The 24,484-nt window shown below is 39.9% G+C and overlaps 1 protein-coding gene across 2 annotated transcripts in view; it reads right to left on the reverse strand.

Annotated features, from left to right (window-relative positions):
- Positions 1-24,484, reverse strand: part of lama2 (laminin, alpha 2) — a 283,442-nt gene that overhangs the window by 251,940 nt on the left and 7,018 nt on the right. The window lies entirely within an intron of this gene.

The raw sequence follows: 24,484 nt of genomic DNA on the forward strand, positions 1-24,484 counted from the left end.
GTTTGTGTTGGTCTCTGTTTGTCTTTTAATTTACTGTATTTTAAATTGTACTATTTATTATTTCTACTGTATTTGTTGTGCAGCACTTTGGTAACCTTGTTGTTTTTAAAATGTGCTATATAAATAAAATGGATTGGATTGGATTGATCAAGAAACCAGCAGAGAGGTGTTGAGCAGCCGCCTTGAAAACACTTACAATTTTACAACTCCTAAAAGTAGCACATTACATTCATGTAAAATTATGCATAACTTTTAGCTTTCACATAATCGGAACAGAAACATAATTTAGAAATGTATCCCCTGTATAGTTATTAATAATAAAATAATGAGGAAAGGAAGCTGAAACCTGTTGTTTGTAGCAAACAGTAATCATGTTACATTTAGCTGTAAAAATGGGGATCTTAAAATGGGCTCTAATGGGGATTTCTTCGCTTTTGGAGTCAGCCCCAAGTGGACACTTGAGGTACTGCAGTTTTTTGCACTTTCCAGTTGGTTTCATTTCTCAACATGTTGCTGCTTGGTAAAATCAAAATGTTTTACAGTGACCAACTTCTCAATCCAAACTTTAAATTTGTACGAAACTCTGAATCAGACTGGAAGCATTGATCGACCAGTGTGCACAATTTCTTGGTCACAGAATGGTCTTATAAAAACATGAAAACATATTGATTTTTGGCTCTTTTGCCCTCTCGCAGGAGGTTAAAGGCCGGGGTCGGCTGGAGTCCAACAATGGCAGAAGATCTTACATTATTGGTACTGACTTTGGGAACCATAAAACCTTCTTCTGATAGCTGGTAAAGGAAAAGACAGATCTCAGGGAGTCAGCTGAAGAAAACATGTGAATCATTGTTGCTGAAATACCAAAATAACAGTGAACAATTACTGTCTCAAAACATTTTTGTTCCCAAGTTGTTGTTTTTTAGCTGAATCAATCTTGTGGCGTTTATTTATAGTATTTTCCATTCTTACTCCAACAAACAATTTTTTCATCTAATCTGTGGATTATTTTTAGAACTAATTGACTAAATGGAAAAACAAAAAATGTAATCAAATGAAAAACTCTTATCAAAAAATCCTTGAGCTTAACAATACATTCAGAGGACTGAGGGTTGCTGTTCTGCTTGAGGGTTCGGTCTGTTAAGGAAGTTTGTCCCTGCTGCTGTAACTTGCTCAATACTGGGAGGTGCTCTGCTCATGGTGTATTAAGATGAGATCAGACTGAGTCCTGTCTGTAAGATGGGACTGGATCTTATCCTGTATTGATGTTGGGTCTCTGTTAATAATAGAACATAGAGCAGGGTCTATACCTGTGTAACCCCTGTTTTGGAAAAGCGTCTTGAGATAATGTTTGTTGTGAATTGGCGCTATGCAGATTTCATATAATGGTACAATGTTGGTTGTCCATACAAAACCTCAGCAAAGTTTCAAAACACGAGATACACAGATGTCAGCACAATCCACTAGTGTTGTAGTCAAGACCACATTAACCGAGACCGAGACATGTCTGAGACCAGGGTACACAGAGACCAAGACAAGACTAAGAAATATAGGGATCGAGACTGAGTCAAGACCAAGACCAAGGTAGGGCAAGACTGAGACAAGACCTAGACCATATATATCAATAAAAAATCATTATGAGAATTAACAAAATAAAAGACTTCTTCACACACAAAAATGAATGAACTGAGAAAGAGGGGAGGCTTCCTCTCTTATCACAGTAATGACAGGGACACAGAGTGCATCAGTGGGGGTCTCACCCAGTCCGAGACCGAGACAAGACAGAGTAAAAATGCTTTTGATTTCAAGACAAGACCCAGACCTAAAATAAGCGGTCTCGAGTCTAGTCTCAAAACCAAGACCGGTCTCGAGTACAACACTACAATCCACGGGTATGTTTTTCGGGTTCCCTGAACAGCTTGTTTCGAGAACTTTGCAAACCTTGGCCTGAACCTGACGGCAGACTCTGCAATCCTATAGGGTCAATGTTGAAGAACACATGCCCACAGCCAAAACATTTTCAGGAAGAGGCTGAAATGAGGTTTTACATGGACACTAGAGAAAGAGAAATAAGGAGTTTTTGAGCTGCAAATCAAGCCAAACTACTGACATAATGAAAGTTGAAAAGTAGTTTAATAGGCCCCCTTTAATGGCATATAAAAGCAGCACATTCTACAACTGCAGAAGCTCGAACCAGCCAGTGTTTGACTTCTTAACTGAAAAAGAGAGACCTAAAAGATTCATGAAGTATCTAAAGGGTTCGAAATCAATGTTCTGTCATGTTCACACAATGGACATCCAAACCATGCAACACACAGAAGTGGATAAAAGGTGATAAAATTTGGACTGAAGTGAGCAAAAAAGAAATGGGCTCTCACAGACAGTATTTAATGATGACTATGGGTTTTGACAGGACTGAACTACAGGTTGCTGACTCATCGGTTCTGACCGGCACTGATGACTACACATCTGCTATTAGCTGGCCCTCAGGCTACAGCTAACTGCTCTGGCACGGGAAATGTTCAGGTTAGATTGAGCGTGGCTGGATGTGTGTTTGACGATATAGAATCCATTATAGTGTGTGTGTATGTGTGTATGTGTGTATATGTGTGTGTGTGTGTGCGAGTGTGAGCTTTAAAGACAGTATATGTGTGTCTAGTACTTCATCAATGTGTTCAGTTAAGAGATTTTTTAGAAGAAGTCACACAAAACTTCATCATTTTTTAAACACTCAGCCTCTTCACAGGGGCATACATTGAGATTTCAGTGAGAGTGAAACTGATAAAAAGATGTGAGAAGGAGAAATAGTTGCAATGAGTGGAAAACTATGGATGAGTGAACGCCGCGCTGCATTGACTGCAATGCTCTTTCATGTTGCGCTGTGTTTGCTTTCACTGAAGCTCAGATGTACGGTAACTATCCATTACAGCAATACTTAGATGCTCGCTCTGCACCTGTGAGTGTGTGTGTGTATGAAAGGGATGGAGGGAGCTGTGTGTGTGTGTGTGTGTGTGTGTGTGTGTGTGTGTGTGTGTGTGTGTGTGTGTGTGTGTGTGTGTGTTTGTGTGTGTGTGTGTGTGTGTGTGTGTGTTGGAGTATATAGCATTCATTACAGTGGCGCTACAGACAAACTGCTCCCTGGATAGACATTGATTTTCACCCAATGGATCTCACTGTTAGCAAACCTAATAGCTTGGTGGGTAATGGGTAGATGTTATGAATGAGCCCCTATGGGCAGGGAAAGAAGGGAAAGGAAAGGACGGGACAGGAAAGGAAAATGAGGGAGACAAAAATGTGGGAGGACATTTGAAAAAAAAAAAAGGAGAGAGCAGAGAGGTAAGGAAGAGAATGACGTGAAAGAGGTAGGAAAAAAAACGTACAAGAGGCAAAACAGAAAGGAGAAAAGAGAAACAACTTGAGGGCAGAAAGGAAGACAAGAGATGGCTGTTTACTGATTGTGGATAGGAGTTAAGCACTCAGGCAGTAAAATTGATTAAAAGTCAATAAATCAATAAAAACAAATGAATTAGAAGCTGCGTTATTGATCAGTTTTTAGTTCCGTTTTTAGGTCAAGTGCTGCGTTTCTTTGTCAGATGAAAAAGTAAACTGGATCTTTTTAAGTTTATGACTGTTTCTGGACAAAATGCATAACATTAGAATTACATTCATTTAATGTTTATCACTTTAATCATTAATTAAAATATTTTCATATTTTTGAAAAGCTAAAGATGAGTCTTTTAATGAATTGAAACTCTTACTATCACACTGTGGGCAGCACAGGTCTTTTGAATTTCTCAAAATATATTACCCTTTCGAAATTAGGATAAATCCTCCATCTAGTAATTCTATTACTAGGACAGTTTATGCATGGGCTGTGCTTTGTTCTCCAACTTATCTTAGTGTGCTCATAAACAACTGGAATTTGCCCAACTTATTATTTTCAGTTCTGCTGTCAGCGTTACTCTTATTATACACACTGCTCATGCTCCGCCCCACCTCCTACCATTTCTCTTATCTATGCATCTCATCTTTTGACATTATTTATAAAAACACTCCAATAACACAACCCACATTTTGGGATGTTTCACAAAATAGTGCGTCATCACAACAGGGATATGAGTTTTGATGTAGCTTGTTTATGACGTAGCGTTTCCCACAATCCAATAATCACCCAGTGCAGGATGACATTGGCGGCAAATAGCCGCATATAACTTTCAGAACAGCTGTATGAGATGGTTTATGATTAACATGAGACTTCACACTTTAATCAATGCATTAACAGGAGAGACGTACTGATCACCTGAGCATGTGTCAAGAGCCAGGGCTTAAAGGGTGACGAGAGATTTTCTAAATCAATGATCACAGATGTCGATCTCATACAGAGAAATTAAGAAAAATGTAAAAATGTTCGGAATGGTGGGAAAACGGCCAAAAATATTCTTGGGCGGTAAGAAGGGTACCGTCTATGAGCGGGAAACACTGCAGTGTGAACATTGTTATAACCAATCAACAACTAATTGATGTTCGTTGAGCGAATACCAACTTGTCTTTATGATTTATGATGGTTAAATGAATATCTTTAGGTTTTAAATTGTTGGTGAGGCGAGAAAAAAACGTTGAAAGTGTTGCCTTAGTTATGAAAATAAATGTAACTAACAGTCCAGCTAATGGGAATAGGCAACAAGAGGAGAGGAGAGGAGAGGAGAGGAGAGGAGAGGAGAGGAGAGGAGAGGAGAGAAGAGGAGACAAACACAGGAGTGGAGCAGGGGAATAGATCTTATGTGCTTTGAAAGGAGAGCTGCTATTTACCATTACTGCTAATAGGTTTCAAAAGGAAGCAAGTCGTTAGCTAAATGGATAGGCCCTAAATGACACATTACCATGTTAAAGGCTGATTCCGCTCATTATTGGAGCTCTCATTCCTCCATGCATCACCAGCTAGTGCTTTGAGCTGGCCGCTGGTACACAGACCTGCTGCATCAGCAAATGCACGCGCACACACACGGACACACACATTGGCAGGGAAGGGCTTGAAGGGGAACATGACCAAGAGAACAAATCTTCAGGTCTGTGCTCTCTGTTGTTAATCACAATGTAAATCAGAGAGGAACACCACACAGTTTCCATTCGAACACAGGTTTGTGCACTTAAAAAACAAAAAACAGACTCAGTTTTTTTTTTTGACTCATGAAGTCATTTACCCTCCTGGATAGGGAATGCTAACAAGGGACTGGATGGGCGTCTGAAAGCATTAGAATAAAGCACAGAGTACAAAAAGAACAGAACAAGGAGCTCCTGCAGTACTGCTTTCAGTATGTGAACAGCTGCTGAGTCTATGACACACACCATAGGCGTCTGTTTTGAAACAGATGGAATTTCTGCATTAGACACACTATATCTCAGAAAAAAATCCCACACAAACTGGAGAGAAAGAGTTTAAGTGGTGAGTGTGTGTGTGAGTAATTTCTAATTCTAATGGACTGTAGTGCAGCGGTCAATACTGTTGAATACTTCATTTTAGTGGGACTATTTCACTTTCTGTAATGAACTTTGTATGGGACACTGCTTTTTTGTCATGTGATGTTCCCCAGGGATCATTCTTGGGATCCTTTTTCTTCCCCATATACATGCTGCTGCTCCGAAAGATTGTCATAGTATCGGCAGCATCTGTCATTTGTACTCAGATGAGATTAAATTTGTATGCAGATGACATCATCTTGGTATTTCATAATCTGGTCTTAGATATTTGCAATATTTTTTGTTTTCTTTGCCTTCTTTCATCTGTTGCATTCAAAGTATTAAGATACATCAAAAGATCCATATTGAGACTATTTAATTCTACCACAAACCCACATGCATTAGCTTATGATACAGTAAGATTTTTCGTCAGTGGACTTTTCCACACCATGAAATTGCCTCAGTGCAGAAAACATGACAGCTAGCCTACCTGACGTTATACAGCAGGTCCTGTCAGAATGATAATCTGGGCTAGCTAATCAACAGCTGCACGCCAAGACTAATTGACATGTGAGGACAAATCCGTGGTTAACTTAGGGATGTTTTTCTATCGGTTAAAACAGCAACAGCCTTGCCAAAAAAATTCATTAACATACAAATCAGTGTCAATAGCATGGTGCATTGTTTTGGTTTTTCAATTGGTGTAAACCAGGACAGAGAAACTGAGACATATTCGTGTTTGATAGATTTTAGTTGGGACTTGGAAAGCTTGAAAGCAGGACGGTGCTGGTCAAACCTGTATGTATGGTCATCCTATGATTGGTAGCTGTGAAAGATGCTATGAAAAAAATGGTTTTGCTTATTTGTTGACTTCACACAACTATTAGTTAAAGTCGTGACTAAATCCTTATGATTCAGTCCATTTATTGCAAAAGTGACCCAGAAATGAATTCTTCCTGTAAAGCATGTCACTGTAATTTGCCTATTACAGTCTCACTCTCTGAAAACTGCAATTCAGGAGAAACCTAAACAACCAAGAGGTAATTTGTTATTGTGCACTGACCTTAGAGAGCGACTAAAGGACCTCATACAATCCTCAATACAGACATGCTTACTGGGTCAATGATCACCAGCAGTTAAATTGAGATGAAGTGTTGTAATCATTTTTTATCCCCTTCCCCCTTATCAACTTTGCCTACCTACTTGCATTTTATTTGGTCGCTCTCTACATTTCCCAGGATGCATTTGCCCAGAGTGAAGACTTGGTTTGTTCAGCTGCTGGTTATGCAGCAGCCTGCCAATAATTTTATGTAGGCCACCTGGAAATTAGCTCCAGTATGGTTCCACTGCAACTTCAAAAGTTTTCTGAATGGGATTTCAAAGTGAAGGAGTAAATAAACAATGCTTTCGGCACAAGCTTATGACATTTAAATAAATTAAACCAGCTGTTAGGATAACCTACTGTAAATATTGATCTAAATACATCCAATTTAAGTAGGGATGTTTGATTATCACAAAACCTTTTGGTATTAATTGATATCTCTATTATCAACTTTATCATTTCAATCTCAATATCAACTAGTAATGCTGCTTTTTCATTGGTTTATGAAGATAATACCTGGAAAAATTGAGCATAGCATTCAGGCAGAACACTAAATCAAGCTCAGCCCACAGTACATCAGCTGATCTTAACACCAGCCCCTATCAGATGACAGCTCAGCCGAGTAGGCTCAAAGCATCCAGCTAGCATAGTTCAAAATTACCGATCTATTCAAACCTCTGTAGTCTGCCTTTGCGAAAAACAGTAGTCTTTGGACAGAGACGTCTCCAATGTTGAAGTTGGTATATGAATTATGAACACTTAGTGTAAGATGGTAAAGGATGCAGAGTTGTAAAAGGGTTTTCCTTAACTTCCAGTGGGAATTGGGAAAAATCTGCAGCTTTGAAAACATAGTAACACACATAATACAATAATTTATTTGGCTAAAGATTCCAACATTAACCCCCAAATCCACACTTACTTACTTACTTTGTAAAAGACATCCCCTAAAATAAAAGGGATAAAGGTAAAGAAATAATGAACAAAAACACAAAGCTCCTTAAAAGGCGACCTCTCTCTAAAACCCCTCTAGTTTTTCGCTCGTTTGAATCTGTCGATTTGTTCATAAAACTCCTTCAAATGTTCACAAGACCTAGCTTCATCAGCATGGGTGCCATAATTCAACATCGGCCTCCGTACAACATAACTCTCGATACCTCTTGGGCTCTCCCGGAATGTGAGCGGGCGTTACGGTCTCAGGAGTGAACTACGCTCACATTTTTGAACATGAATTGCAAACTGAGCCGTTCAGTTCACCGTTTACCAAAATATGAGCGTATTCACGCACAACACTGGAGGTGTCAGCGTTCCCCAAAACCTGTTTCAGCTGTCTCCATGAAGACAGGGAAAACAGAGTTATTAAAAATCTCCACTGTTGAGGGTGTTTTCTAAAGCCTCAATTTTCAGTGACCGAAAACTCAATTTAAACAGGGACATAGGGGCGAAACACAGAGAAAGCAAACTGTTTTCAACAATATCCACATCAAGTGGAGGGTTACAAAGTTAGCTTTTTCTACAGACAAAGCTTCAATGGACTATTTTTAGTGACGGAAGCATTATCATTTTTAAACTGCACAGTTCCATGTCAATATTTGGTGTAAAATTACTGATTTCTTACTTTGCTGTCCAATAAGTGGGATGATATATAATGAGCAGGTTGTTTTGGTTATAGTGAGCGGGTTGGAATCCACTCTGCTGGGACAAGACACTTCTGCTTGCATCCTGTTGGCATTCCAACCCACTATACACTTATACACTTTAAATTATCCTTTACAACACAGACCAAACCAAAAAAATGTGTTGTGTTTTTGCATTTCAGTCTGGGCAACAAAGACTATCAGCATGAAACTGTTACCATCATATAGTTTCCAGTATTGACTCTTTTTCCAAATGCCTGATATGCATCATTATCAAATGATCAGTTAATCCTCTGTGCCGACATGAAGGACCTACACAATCTATATTTACGTCATAGATATAATGTATGTCTATGTTTTACCATTCTACGCACCAATATAGCATCTAAGATAAATAGATGTTGTTTAAGGTCATCAACATCTGGCCAGTGAACAACCCAGTGCATGTAGGAATGTGTGTTGCCAAAAGTTCAGCACAATATTTATGTCTTTTAGGGCAGACATTACAAGCAGTCTTCAGCAGCCTCAACAGATAAATGTTCACAGTTTTTATGAGATTGTCTGAAAAATTTGACTCAAAGTCAAACCTCAACCAAACCTGGAGTTGTCAGGGGTATCACAGATGCTAAATAAGAATTGGCTTGGACTGAAAAAAAATGAAAAACAAGAAAAGGAAGGAAAAAGATGAACATCCTGAGTAGAGCAAGACCGCTACAAGTCAAACTCACAGAAGTCTTTGTTATCGAGGTCCGAGCCAGCGGAGGACAATGAGCTGGTTGAGTTTCTCGAACACAGCAGTGGGCTCCTCTAGGAATTAAAGTGCTGACAGACCACCCACCTCCCACCCACTGTCAGAACAAGCCTTGGGCTTGGCTGAATGCTTATGTCGGATTGTCTCTGCGGGCCAAACAGGGTCAGCAGAAGAAAAATAAAGTATGAGGTTCTCAGATATTAAAAACTGAGATTGTAAGGTTTGATAGACAAATGTTTTCTCAGGAGTCTTAAAACTTTTTCTGCCAAATATGCTGCCTGTAGTTTGATGGAATCTAGCTTTGCTCCTGGTTTTTGGATGGACTTGTGCTTAGATACTTTGTTGTTGCTATCAGGGGAATTACTTGCTGATAGGAGGTCAAAGGTCAATCACAGCTTCAGCGCTGTGCAGTTTCAAACATGTGTCCATCTTCAACAAATGAACCATTCCCAGTGGAAAACCAACACAAGTTTTTTGTACAGAAAGTAGTAACAGTGATACTTGATACACAAATCATGAACTTTTCAACCACCGATGATAAATGCAGGACATATGATGAGGTTCATGGTAAGCACTGAGTTGGAACAACAACATTGTGTCCTCTGTAATGAGTTGAAGTTAATTTGGGTTTTTTTTTTTAAACAACCTCATGGAATTTGCATGTTTACAATTCAATTCTGGATTAAATTACATGGTGTATAATACTAAGATAACATCAGTCACCTAAACAGTTCCAGCACAATACCATGGGATTTCATTGATTTGCAATTCAGTTATTCATAATACTTTGAGACGGATGTTCTCAATTTCTTTCTTGCATTTTTCTAAACTTCAAACAAACCAAATACAGGGGAAAATAGAGCAACAACCTGTCTGCAATCCAAGCAATGGTAGCAGGGCTGATAAGACCATCTCTAAGTTTCTGATTGCTATAAATTAACTTAAACCATATGCGGTAGTGATAACAGCAACAATGTTTGACATTTGTATTAGTTTTTGTTTAAAAGTTGTGTAAAGCCTTGAGAAGACAGAGCTGAATGAAGAAAGAAATGACAGATATCAATGCTTTCCGTAGGGGTGTAACTCGACCTGTCATAATTCTGATGTGCATAACCTCACTATACATCATCCCTTACTTGACAAATTAATGTATAAATCAACAAAGAAAAAAATAGCAATAGTTGAACAGATTCGGTGATAATAAGCTGGAACATGAATGGGTTTATGATAGGCTATAAATCTAAGACAACATGTCAGATTGTGCCTTCCTGGTGGAGTTGCTTGGGGAATTTGGGCAGAAGAAGAATTAATTTCTACAAACATGGTAAGGAACTTGTGATGCACTATTGTAATATAGTTAAACCAAAGCAAAGACGAACGTAATTTGGGGGAAAAGTTGTCTACATGATAGGGAGGAGATCTTTATTTTTGTCAAGGGCGCATAGAAATATAATTGAATGAAAACAGACTTAACCAACAAGTTAAGAGGCACGGTTTGTCTTACTTGTAGGCTCTTGTATAAGCAGGTAATGCATTGCAGATGTAGCATTTGCAGTAACTTCAAAGAAGAAAAACTTTTTTTACTTATGGACTTTTCTCTGATACTTGCTGCCTGTGGGACACTCTGCATCATTATAGCAGGCTTATCCCCATTTTTGCACTCCAGTGTCCGTTCTTTCCCTCAGTACTTTCTTCTATAAAGCCAGCCATTATGTAAGGACAAAACATGACAACAAAGACAACATGTTCGAGTCCTAAACAGGAAGCGACTGTGGAATAAATCACTATGTACCAGCCCTGTCCAATCACATGCTAGTACCAAAAAATTCCCGGGTGTCTCCGGTCTATTATTGCAGGTCTGCAAAGGCTGCACAGCCCTCTCTCTAACACACACACACTCGCTCACACACATACCATTTCCCTCATATTTCATCTCGTGTCAGATGTGAACATTTGCTCTGCATTAGGCTCTCTGTGGGTTTGCCTTGGACCAGCATAATGGAAATACAAAAAATATAATGGAAATGTGAAATTACATACAGAATATGTCCCCCTCTCCCTCTCTGCACACCAACACACAATATTGATGAGAAAAGCAACTGGAATAATGGAAAAGCAAAAATGTATACACAACACACACCTCTTTCTTCTTCCTTCACCGCACCTCTGGCAGTGTTTTTCTTTCTTTTTCACACACACACAAACACACACACACACACAGGTGTGAATAAAAGGTAAATCCATAGCTAACCAGGCCAGTCTAATAGACTCGTATTGCTCTGAAGCTCTATCAGCTCAATCACACAAACATTCAGCCTAAAAATAATGGCCTTTCTGTTTGCTGCTTCTTTGTGTGTGTGTGTGTGTGTGTGTGTGTGTGTGTGTGTGTGTGTGTGTGTGTGTGTGTATGTGTGTGTGTGTGTGTGTGTGTGTGTGTTTAGAGAGGAGTGTGTGTGCACTGCATACAGATCTATCAGTAAACTCAGAAATGGCAATTGTCAGGTTAGGAAGCCTTTGACTTTTCATTCATTCATTGCTCGCCGCCTGTCAGTCAATCTGTCCGTCAATCAGTTTGTAGTTGATTTGAATTAAAAGTTACAAATGAAGGAAAAACTTCAGAGCAAACGTCGCTCACAGAAGCAGGAGGCTGGGTGAAATTGGCCATTAACAGAGTAATTATATGTCTGGTCGCATTGCAGTGGTCAATCAGGTGTTTTTTTTGTACTTGTTACCTCTTAGGGATGACTTGCAAATATTGGATTTTTGCAGCTAAAGGGAGACTGCTCTCTTAAAGTGTAATAATAACTTGGCATTTCTTATTCTTAGAGAAAACCAGAAAAAGGAAAAAAAATCATGTAACCCTCTGATACCAATGCAAATAATACATATTACAGGTAGAAAACCTCTGATTTCTGACTGACATAGCACTTTCATTAAATAATAATTCAACTGAAACCAAATGTGTTTGAGTGGGATTGATGAAGAATGTTATCAAATATGAGCATTTGTCAAACCCAACACTCAGTTTTAGACTATTTGAGGCCAAGAGTGACACAGATATGGGTATGTGGCTGACAACTCTAGCCATTGGAAGACAACATTCTCCAGGTTTGGCCTATCCAACCTCCAACCTGTGTCCCCTTTCCTGCATGTTACTTCTCTCTCTCTCTCTCTCTCTCTCTCTCTCTCTCTCTCTCTCTCTCTCTCGCTCTCTCGCTCTCTCGCTCTCTCTCGCTCTCTCTCTCTCTCATTTCTCTCTCTCTCGGATTCCATTCTGTCCACCGTCCTATCCTCTCCAAATAAAGGCGTAAAAGTTTGAAAATATACCCAAAATTCCCCAGTGAATTACTGATGACGAGAGATGCTCCAAAACTATTCTTTCATCCTAGAACAGATTCCCACAGAAGGCATAAGTAGTGACCTTAGATTGTATAAAACATGGACATAGTCTGAGTGAAGTCACTCATTGGTTTCTCAGGAGATTTTTAGAAGCCTAACGCATGCATGTCAAACTTTGTAGCACTACAACCTTTTCACTGTATACAAGGACTACCATATGGTACAATGGTCTATCGATGGTGTTGTATTCTACTGGGTTAAGCTAGCTGTGCATTATACAACTTTTAGATCTTAACCGGTTTTAAGACAGTGGGAGACACACACACGAGGATAGGTCTGACCGATTTTTAAACATCACAATACTCTAAACAAACACACTAGATTATTTTCCTTAAGACTGCTAGACCACACACTTCACATTTGTAGGAACAATTCTACAGAAGCTTGCATGATTAAGCGTGACTTCAGAAGATAAACAAACATGGAGGGCGATCAACGTTGTCAGTCCTGGCATGTGTTCTGTCCAAGCAGCAACCTCTGGTCCAAAAATATGAGTCCAATGCGGAAGTGCTAAAAACTGCAGTTCATCGAGGATCCGCTTGATGCTGGCTCCGGAAGTACCGGAAACCACATACACACAAATTCAAAAAAGCCGATCTTTACAGCAGAAATAAACATGTTTACCGCCTGGTACAAAAGACGAGTGTAGTCTGGATAACTAATTTCTCGAATTGGCACACACTGTACAGGAGGTGAATTTTTTTAAAACGCCACAATTTCGAAGATATTGAGATTACAAGTCTTCCAATGAGAGGCACAGCTGACTTGATTGACAGGTGGGAACACTGTAGCTGTTGGCTAGGAGGCTCAAAGCCCGCCTCTTTACATCACAATCACTCAACAGCAGCAATATGGCTGCTGCCGGCGATTGGCCTCAAAACATCGCTTCAGAAACAGATGGGTGACGTCACGGATACTACGTCCATATTACATACAGTCTATGGTTCTGTCATGCAGCAACAAAAACAAGAAACAGAATATTGGTAAATAACGCCACGAGCTGATCTCCTTTTTCATTATTCTACTTGGCTTGGAGTACGTTTGTGTTTATGTTCGCTGGAAAAGATCGCAACATCCTCATTGGTTATTACGGGTATTCAATCGGAGGTAGTCCATCTTTGCAATCGTAATTATTAAACATGTTTGATATTTACGATTCCAGATCAGGGAGGCTCAGACACGGACATGAGCATTAAAATAGTCGTATCGACACCACAGACTACATGATTATTTGGACAACAATTGGTTACATTGAGCCCCAAATCAAGTCAGGACCCTTTGATCACCAGGGTTGCAAATCAGGCCCCAAATCTGTCTTAAAATCGACTAGTTTTAGTGGAATTGTTCTATTAAATAAGCATAATAATAATAAACAAAGTTATTCCTCTATCAAATAACCTGTGAGCCATTTTAACTTGTAAGAACTGATAAATGAGAATAATGGTTTTGATATGTGTGTTTTTGATTGCTGTGTTTCAGAGCTATAACACTGAACAATGTAATCCTTTGGTTTCTGCAGCTCAAGTAAAACTGATCAACACTCTCCATATGTCTTTAGAAAGCTGAGTCAGACCACACACAGTGCTGGGGTCATAACTGTGTATAGAGGATGCTGACCCTAACAGGTCAAAGGTCATGACTGTGAGAGGTTACAGGTTGCTTTAATATTGAGGGTCAAGAGACTGAAATTATAACAGCTGGACAACAACACATGCAACAACATCAGGCACTCAAACGGCATTCTCCAACAATGCATTTCTATGTTTCCTACACAAACACCACACAGTCTGAAAACCATGTTGTGAGCATGTGTAAAGCCAGGACATGGTGGGAGTGGTAATTGGTGTTTTCTAGCAGCCACTAAAACCAGCTGGTCTCCAACTATACTCGACTTCAGAGAGGAAGCGGTCTAACCAGAAGCCTCAGCCCAGACAGACATTCTCACCACAGAGAAACAGGCCGTCCAGAGTGTAAAAAATCTGCTTTTGAAACATGATCCACAGAGATGATGAGGGGGAGTGATTCAGTGATTGTGCTGTTGAAGTTTAGGGAACACATTGACATACTCAATAGGCTTATTCTTTCAATAATATGCTTGAATATAAGAATATATATCTGAAAGTTTCTCTAGGTTTTATAAACAGAGTAAGTGGCTTTAAATATCACTGGGTTTGAGAATTTCCTTTCCTGGTAAGGACTCCATTTTAAAACCACAACAAAGCAACAAATAAAAGATTGTGAACAGACGAAAAGCTGAATCATAAAAACTGTGTGTACGCCATGTGTGTTGTGTTGAATTAACTGCAGAAGTCTTGGCAGGCAGTGTTGTGTTTCATCAAAGTGACTAACGCTTTGAAGAATAAAGTTTTAGGTTGTGCATTTAATTTGGATTTTGATTGGTTTCCTTTTCTCTGCCTGAAGGCAACAAGTTTGATTTTTTACTTCTCTGCTCCTCCAGTCCTGCTGATCCTCAAAATAAAGCTGCATCATCCTTTTTTAATGCTGTCTTGTTTGCTTGTCCTAAAAAACTGCACTGAGATTTTTCATTAACCAACAGAAACATGTGGAATGGTAACCTGGAGGACAGATGATGCTTATATTTAGTTTTTCATTGGGCTGTGAAGGTAAAGCAGCTTGATGGGGAAATATCTTCACTGTGGTGGAACTATTTTTGCACCAAGAAATGCACCATTTATTAACTTAGATCAATGCAACTTATCAATTCTATGTAAATGAAGGGTAAACAAACAGGAGTTTGGAATAACGCTCATGGACAAAACATTTTAAGATGTTCTGTGTTTTCCCTCCTAATTGCAACATAAAGTGCAACAAACCTACATCGCAGAATTCAAAGCATTGTCTGAGGGGACACTGATATGGCTAGGTTTTTGGTTTGGTTGGTTTAGAGTAAGAAGGTCAGACTTAGTTCAACCTTAGAGCCCACATCATCGACTATCATCTGACAACATTAGCCTCTGGGAGTAACTGGTCATGGGCGTCGAAATTCAGTTGGATGAAAGACCTGCTTCACTACTCTATCTCTCTCCCTCTCTTTCTCTCTTAATCTAATCTATCCCTCTTTCTAACCCCAACTCAGTCGAGGCAGATGTCTGTCTAACATGAGTCTGGTTCTGCTCGAGGTTTCTGCCTGTGAGAGGAAGTTTCTCCTTGCCGCTGTAACTTGCTAAATACTGCGAGTTGGTGGTCATGGTGGATTAAGATGAGATCAGAATGATTCCTATTAGTAAGATGGGACATGGTTTTGTTCTGTCTTGATGTTGGGTCTTTGTTGATAATATAACATACAGTACGGTATTAGACCTGCTCTGTTTGTAAAAGTGTCTTGAGATAACATTTGTTGTGATTTGGCGCTGTATAAATAAAGATTTATATTTTTCAAAAAATAAAGTTTGATCGAAATTTTTTTGTAGTTAAGCTATCAAGCAATCATTGTTGCATCACAACATATTACAGTCTTCATTACATGAACACCTAGTCAAATAATGGCACAAGATGCAACAAATCCCAGGTTCACACGTTATTAATTTCAGGGGAATGGGGGCTAATCTGTATGAGAATTACTTGGATATACTGTCAATGAGTGAGTTTGATAGTGAAAATTCACCCACTGATCCCGAGTCATGTCAATCGAAAGCCTTTTTCACATATTCACTCTTGAATTTCTTTAAATTTCTGCTAAAATATCTAGAAATTGGCGGGTGTTTTCATTCCATTGGACGAGATAGGGAATGCATAACTGGATGGCATTGTTAAATGTGTTACTTGAAGTTATGGTGCTTAAAGTTTGTCAACAAGCTTTTCACGGGGCGCCGTTGGTTGGCCAAGCGGCCTAAGCACGCGCCTCATATCCAGAGGATAAAGTCCTCGTCGCAGAGGTCCCAGGTTGGACTCCTGGCTCCGACCATTTGCTGCATGTCTTGCCCCACTCTCTCCTAACCATTAAAGGTTAAAATGCCCAAAGACATAACTTAAAAAAAAACAACAACGTTTTTCTCAATGACGAAGACGAGGCAATGACGAGCCAAAATGACCTCACATAATCTCTGACAAACACATTTTTTGTTTCCATTAACAAATAGAGTTTGGATGAGATGGATGATGCGTAACTGGCTGTAATGGTCGGGGGTGCAGTGTAAGTTTTGTGGCTCATCTGTAACAAGTGTGTGCTGCAGGTACAAATTCTCATTGCCCACATGCATCTTCCATTTTCATGGATGATTTTTTCCCCGATGTGGTGAAGTCAAAACCAGCTACCAGGATAAAGTCAGTTTGATATTCTTCATTTGCCTTTTTTGGCAGCAGTTAACTGTAATGGCTCTCTGTCAAAGCTTTGGTTTTTCCTAGTCTGAGTATATGTTAGAGAGTAGTGGTCAACCTATGTTTGTTTTTCAATGGCTGATGCTTCAGCCCTTCAGCAGTTATGATCTTCTATGACTTGATTCATCCTATCAACCATGGTGCATCCCAGATAAAACATGATGAGAGCTTGGAGAGAAACAACCCCAGATCAAGATCAACAAACTGAGAGCTGGTTCCCAAAGTTTGACACTGAAAAAAAAAAGAACAAACCCAACAAACTAAAAATTCCAACACAGAGCTGGGGGGCGTCTGTCTGAGCTTTACAGCTGTCTTTGAACCGCCTGTGTCAGTCTGGTTTCTCCTGTAAAAGACAGCCTTTTGCTCTGAGTGTGTTCGCTGTGGATAAACAGAGGTTTTTGAACTGAAATGATTTGAGCTGGAACAGAACAATAAGACCTCCAGAAACCAGCGGTGAAGGAGCAGCAAGACAAACAAACCCCGGCCAGGCGCTGAGCACAGCTATGGCCGCAGAGGTTGTCAGCGATGTGCTCCTGCATGGGAGGAGAGACATGAAAGAGAGGAAGGAGGAGGAGGAGGAAGAGGAGGGGGGCAGGGATGTACAAGGGAGCGCAGAGAAGTAAAGGAAGGATAAGAAAAAGGGAAACAAATGTATCCTGAAAAAAACGGAATGGTTTTGATAGACGGATGTCATCATCACCTTATGTGAATTCATTTCATCACTGCATTATTGATTTCTTTAATGGATATGAGGTTAGGATTTCTTATTTTGTCGCAGATTGCATATGGACAGGCATGAATGTTTGAGTTTTTATTCACTATTATGATTTTTAACTCTAATTTAAGATTTAAAAAAAGGAGAAAAAAATGAGAGAAAAAAGTGCAAGGCTGCAAAAGAATGGACAAAAAGAGATGAAAAATTACAAACATTCATTGAGGAGGTGTAGAGGAGAGAAAGGGAGGAAGAAAAAGGACAAACAGGAGGCCAAGGAATGGAGGGAGAGAAGGAACGAGTAGCGAGGGGAAAGGAATGAAAGAAGGTGGGAAAGAGAGGATGAGGATTATGAATAGCGGAGGAGGGTGTATTTGTCTGTTAGTGTGTGTGTGTGTGTGTGTGTGTGTGTGTGTGTGTGTGTGTGTGTGTGTGTGTAGGGGGCCTCATTATTGACACCATGTGTTACCACAGGAAGCTCCTTGGGAGAATATAAGCACCCAGAAAGATCAGAGAGCGAGACACAGACGAAAGAACGACACAGAGTAGGAAAGATGAAGAAACAGAGGTCATTGCAAAGTCTTTGCAGCTGCAGACGTATATGTTTGTGTGTGTTTGTGTGTGTGTGTAAGGGTCAGTAGCCTCTGTTTTAGCAGCTGTACATTTGTATGTCAGGCGTGCACTGCTCTGGCCACAAGGTCAGAGTGTCAGATCCCAGAGTGAACACTCACTCACTTCTATCAGTCTGTCTATCATAGACGTGCATTTATACATATTTTAAACGAACAGTCCGTCTTACATGGCGGGATATCCAGAGGAACAGAAACATTGATAAAAATATGCTTCCTCACGATCAATAAATGAACACAGGCTGTGGAGGAGAATAGACTTCCTTGAAAAAGGAAGAAAATATTACCGGTTGTTCTCACAACTTGTAAAATAAGCCACATCAGTATGTGGTCCTGAGCTTCAAATTAAGGACCATCTTACCCCTGATTCAGCAGATAACTCATCAAAAAATGAATTATAAATATTAATTTTCATTGTCAATATCAAGTTTTCAATCCAACTTTTGCACTTGTTAGAGCTTTATTGCACAATACAATTCAAGCATTCAGAAGTATTGGTATTTTCTAGTTTCTGACTGCTTTAACTTTAAATTCACATTCACCCATTCACGCCACAATCATACACTGATGAAAGAGGCTGCTATGTAAAGAGACCACCAATTTTATCTAATCCCATAACTTGGCAGCCAGGGGCATTTTGGAGTTTAGTGTCTTGCCTAAGGACACTTCGGCATGTGAACAGAGAGCAAGAAGGGGGAGCAACGTAAACACAAGATTTGGAGGTACAATGTGCAGATTTGTCAATGCGGTCCTAGCTGAAGTTCACCCCTTAAAGAGGTAGTATTTTGCTTTTTTCAGGCTTTATAATGTCCCTCTGGTACTCCTGTTGTAACATTAAATGTTTAAAGCTCAAAAAAAACAAAAAACATCCTCACACTGGTGTTTTAGAAAACCCTAATTTCAGCCTCCGTCTGAAACACTTCCTTTTAGCTGCTGTCTCTTTAAGGCCCCCGGCTCCACAAACCCCCTTTCTTCGGATTGGCTAGCCCTTCAGAGGTCTGTCGGAGGCTAAGCTATGAGCAGAACGTTTCCTCCTGTGTTGTAGACATGTAGACCTAGCAATGTGAAAATTTTCACACATTTAGTAGGAACTTCCAACATTATTACTTTACATCTAAGTCTGAAATATGAGAAAGCATAACACCCCCTCTTTAAGAAGGGTGAAGGAGTTAGAAGTGACACAAGAGGGGGGCCTGGTGGCCTATCGTTCTAGTCCACGTTGCAGAAGTCGCCGGTTTGACTCCCAGCCAGTTGACCATTCGCTGCATGTCTTCCCCCACTCTCTACTCCCCACGTTTCCTGTCTCTCTTCAGCTGTCCTGTCAATAAAGGCGAAAAAGATATTTGACAACTTTGGAGTTGGAACGGGAGGAAACTGTGATAATAATAATAATAATAATAAAACAATAATCCAGTTGAGTCTATTTGTATCACCAAAATGTTGTTTTAAGCACTGAAACAATTTTTCAGCACACTGATTAGTCCAACTGCAACTATTATGCAAATCACATTTTTGTTGAATTCATGAAAGAAATACCTACATTCACTATTTGGGGCATTCAGGTGGGAACATTTTCAGCTTTTCTGTTTGGTTTTTTTTTTCATTTTTTAATTGAAATTTCAGTGAATGTTTTGGATTTTTAACCAATTCCTAAAACAAATCAAGACACCTGAAAATGCGAAGTACTTCAGGCATTTGTGAGTCAAACAAACAACTAAAAAAATCAATAGATTTTCTGCAATGGAAATAACAGTAGCCAGTTTCAGTGTTAGATGATTGAACAGCTGAAAGTGAATTTTCATGACAAACCAAATGTTTAAGATAAATTTAGCAGTAAAAATACCATTGAGTAACCTATATCCTGCCCCTTACTGTTCCTGTGAGCTTCCTTATAGGCTAACAGTAAAATGCTAGGCAGTACTTTACCCGCAGAGATGAGTGGGAAAAGGAAAGGGGTCAGAGGAATGAAACCTTCAAACAGCTCTCTACTAGTGCTTCAGAGGAAATACTGGTGATTTTAGTTGTTCTGTCAGCCTCACTGAAATTTACAACTCCGAGTACACACAACATGACTTCAAAAGATACTCGTTTTTGTTTTGAAGCCTCTCCACACACATTTACTTGAATTAATTTCCATTATTTTTCATATATATTGCCAACCCCTGGGATTATTTCCGCGCAGAATGTGGCCAAAAATAAAAAAATATATTCACACAAGCGCTGAGAGTTGTACTCCAGCCCAAAAAGTTTGTTATCCAACTGATTTTACACTTTTTATGTTCTCTCCTGCAAATCCATACAACAGTCGTGCTTATTTTTTAGACACTGTAAACAGTCTGGGTGCAGAAGCAGGTGCACACACACACACACTCACACACCCTGCATGAACTCACATGCACACACACACACTTACCAATTCATCAACTCATGCCCTGTTTCTTTCTGTGTCTAAGCCCACAGTAGAAATGGAGCCAGGCAGAGCAGCTATTGTGTCCCTGGTAGAATTAACTATTGATTTTCTCCTCAGCATTATCAATGCTGTTCTGACAACAAAACAGCCAGAAAAACACTCTCTCTTTCTCACACTCACACACACACATGGCTCACACACACACATGGGTGTACACGCACACATGCACAGACCTAGATTTTGTTCAGTGCAAGATGTGCTTTGTAAGAGGCAGCGCGGCTCTACAGGGAAAAGCACAAGTCAAATATTAACATGCTACTGTAATAAGAACACACTAACAAAAACACAAACAATGCAGATAATCAAATATGCAAAAATGAACTGAACCAAATATCTTCAGTCTTTCGCACCCTGAAACATTAGAGAATGTTTATGGATCATATGTGCATACAATGTTTGTGCAATTAGGCCAGTCAGTGAGAGATGCAGGCAGAAACAGCCACTCCCAAACATGTGTTTACTCTGCTTCATTACAGACATAGAAAAATATAAATTGTTTCATTCATTTTCTCCCACTCCTCAGTGTGCTTGTGAAAGAAACTCAAAGAGTCATTCAAAGTCAAACATGGAACAAATGTTAGCCCAATTTATACAAGAGACCTGTCTATATGCTCGTCAGTATTGAGGACTGAAGACTTGCAGAGTTCTCCCAATAAGAGCTATGAACACTTCAACAAAATACAGAACTCCAGGAGCTCGGCTAGCTCTCTTCATGCTGTCACATAATGTATCGCCTGCCAGGAGGACCTCAGCAGAGAGAGTGTTGCTTCTGCAAACAGCACCAAACAAACTGAGTGGTTTTCGGATGGCAAAGTGAAGTGCTGGGGATTTGCACTACATAGTGTACACTTACACAAACATCAAAGTTTGGGTCCTTTCAATGCCCGTACTCATGCCAAAAAACCCTTAACATTAAATGGGCAGATCCACTTGGGCTGCTGGATGGTGACAACTGTTGGTACCACCCATAGACTGTATAAATAATGGAAGTAGTATCCGTGACGTCACTCATCTGTTTCTGAAGTGCTGTTTTGAAGCCAATCGTCGGCTGGGTTTGAGCCTCCTCGCCAGCAACTACAGCGTTCCCGCATGTCAGTTACGTCAGCTGTGCCTCTCATAATGGAAACTCGTAATCTTAATATCTTCGAAATTACCGCGTTATGAAAAAATTCAACCCCCGTACAGTGTATGCCGATCGAGAAATGAGCTATCCAGACTACACTCATTTTTTTAACCAGGCTGTAAACATGTTTATTTCTGCTGTAAAGATCGGCTTTTTTGAATTGGTGTGTATGTGGTTTCCGATACTTGAGCCAGCCTCAAGTGGACACTCGACAAACTGCAGTTCTTAACACTTCCACATTGGCTTCAATTCTCGTGGCCGGAGGTTGCTGCTTGGTACCACCTTGTGTCCTCTAAAGCAGGGGTTCCCAAACTTTTCAACCAGCGACCCCCAAAATATAGGTGCCAAAGTCTTGTGACCCCTACTGTCCCTCGAAGTGATTAAATGTTGCTTCATACTTCATCTACTTCAACTTCAAAATTAGTTTACCTACATATTTAACTATTAGCTAACCCTAACCCTAATTTTAGGAGTCATCTGGCAACATAGAAAGGCAGAAAACTAATTAAATGTACTTATTTGCAGGGTTTTATTTAAAGTGATAATTCAGTTTTTTTGAAGTGGGTTGGTATGAGTTACAGTAAACTATTGCGCCTGCTAGCCCCAATGCATGCTCTTCCCCTTTAATGAGAAAATTCCTAGAGGACCGGCAGGTAAGCTAGGCTATTTTCTTTGCCGACAGGGCCCCCTATTTCGCTTAATTTAGCTAAAGTTAAGAAAATATGGTCCAGGAACTCATCACGGTGCAAATGCATGCACCAGTAGAAAAAATTGGAGCTATTCAGTTTGCCGTCAGGAACCCCCTTTGTTTTGGCACTATTTTCGGACGCACCTCGCAGACCTGTGTTCTTCCGCTGCATGAGCACAGACACACACTGATCAGCTGTTTGGATCAACAAGCACCATTTTTTTTACTGGTTCATGCATTTGAACTGTGATGAGTTCCTGGACCATATTTTCTTAACTTTGGCAAAATTACGCGAAATAGGAGGCCCCGTCTGCAGAGAATTGTAGCCTAGCTTGCCGGCCGGTCCTCTGGGAATTTCCTCAAAAATGGGGAAGAGCTCACCGGCACGGATTGTGGCTAGCAGGAGCACTAGTGTACTGTAACTCATACAACCCCACTTAAAAAAAAAAACAGAAATATCCCCTTAAAGTGACCACAATTTTTGTCAATATTTTTACAATAATGAGTAAAATGAGCAAATTTAGATTACTTAAAAAATATATTAAAAACTGGAAGACATCTCGCGACCCTCCATTGGTGTCCAGCGACCCCTCAGGGGGTCCCGACCCATACTTTGGGAACCCCTGCTCTAAAGAGTATGTGGAGTTTTGGTTCTTTTGAGGTTGTGTTTGTCAGAAATGCCAGATCACAAGTCAAAGACTGGGTTGCGTGTCATTTCTTGACAAAAATTCCACCTCTTTCCCTTTTTCTTTTTGCTTTGTTTGTGCACTGATGCCATTGAGCAGATTTCCTACCAATGCTAAATAAATTCATCAAAAATACTCTCGCTGCCAAACATTCTCATCATTTTGTTTACTGCATTCATACCAAAGTCCCAAAGATGAATAGCTCAGATGTATTCTACTTGTGGTAGCTTTCCCTCTGCTGAAATACTATAATGTCAAATGTATGTTTCCATCGCAATCATTCTTTTTTTTCCTCCAAAATCTACAGGTATGTTTTCGCTGCCAACCTGCATCCTGACCTACTTCTGCCCCACAATATGACAAGTACCACGAAAATAAATATTCAAAATGTCAAAGTCAGAGAAACCCCCTCCCTCTCTCCCCATCTTCTCCCCGCCTGTCTTTCTAATTGACAGGAAGGATGCGGCACCGCTCCAACTTAGCACCTGGCTAATTTTAGCTCTCTGAGGATTCCTGTGGAGTACACAGACAAACATACATACACCTGTTGGTGGTCATGTGATCTGTGTCTTTGGCACAATGTCATTGATTAAGTCTTGGCTGCCTTGAGGCAGGTGACAACTTCACAAACACGGTATGACAGTAAACTGTGGTGAGGTATTTACAAACATATGTGTGCTCATTTTCATCCATCAAATCTAGAAAAATAAAATTACTCATAAGTAGGTTACATTCACTGATCACAACCAAAGCAGACACAGATTCACATCACCAGGTTTAAACTCCACAGCAACACGCAGTTACAGTAAACAAACCGTGTTGAGAGGCCTGATGAACAATGAAGGATCAGTGTAAGAGTTCAACTTTTAAGTTCAATCGAAGGTCTTTCACAGAAGAAACATTAAAAGAACCACAAATAGTTCTTCCCACAACTATACTCTGTTAGATCAAATGACACAAATACCAATGTCCTTGTACTTCAGAGATACAGCCATTCAGCAGCTCTTATTGAAAACACATTTGTCTACATCAACTAGCTGTCCCCCACATACATTCATAACCATTTAGAGTTGAGCTTCTTTCTTACTTGGGGGCTTTAGCCTGATAGTCACTGGGTTTCTGATGCTGAATCTGGTGTAATTTGTAGAGTTTATCTTGCATTTTGGCATTACAGTGTTGGTTTTATGAAAGGTAACTATATTTGGAAGATAGAATGGATACTCAAGAGGTCAAGATTTGCAGTAGCTGAGCTAACAACTATCACACACTTAGCAGCAACCACCTATCACTCAGTGGGCATGCACCTAATTATGTATTTTTGTCAGAGGTGTCAAAGTATTCACATTCATTACTCAAGTAGAAGTATAAATACTAGGGTTTAAAAATGCTTCTGTATAATCAGATCAAGCTTTTTACTCAAGTAAAGTGTAAAAGTACTGGTTTCAAAAACTACTTAAAGCTGCTGTGAGGAACTTTCGATTTATATCAATTTTGGCGC

Source organism: Notolabrus celidotus, chromosome 13 (assembly GCF_009762535.1).
Source record: "Notolabrus celidotus isolate fNotCel1 chromosome 13, fNotCel1.pri, whole genome shotgun sequence".
NCBI classification, from domain to species: domain Eukaryota; kingdom Metazoa; phylum Chordata; class Actinopteri; order Labriformes; family Labridae; genus Notolabrus; species Notolabrus celidotus.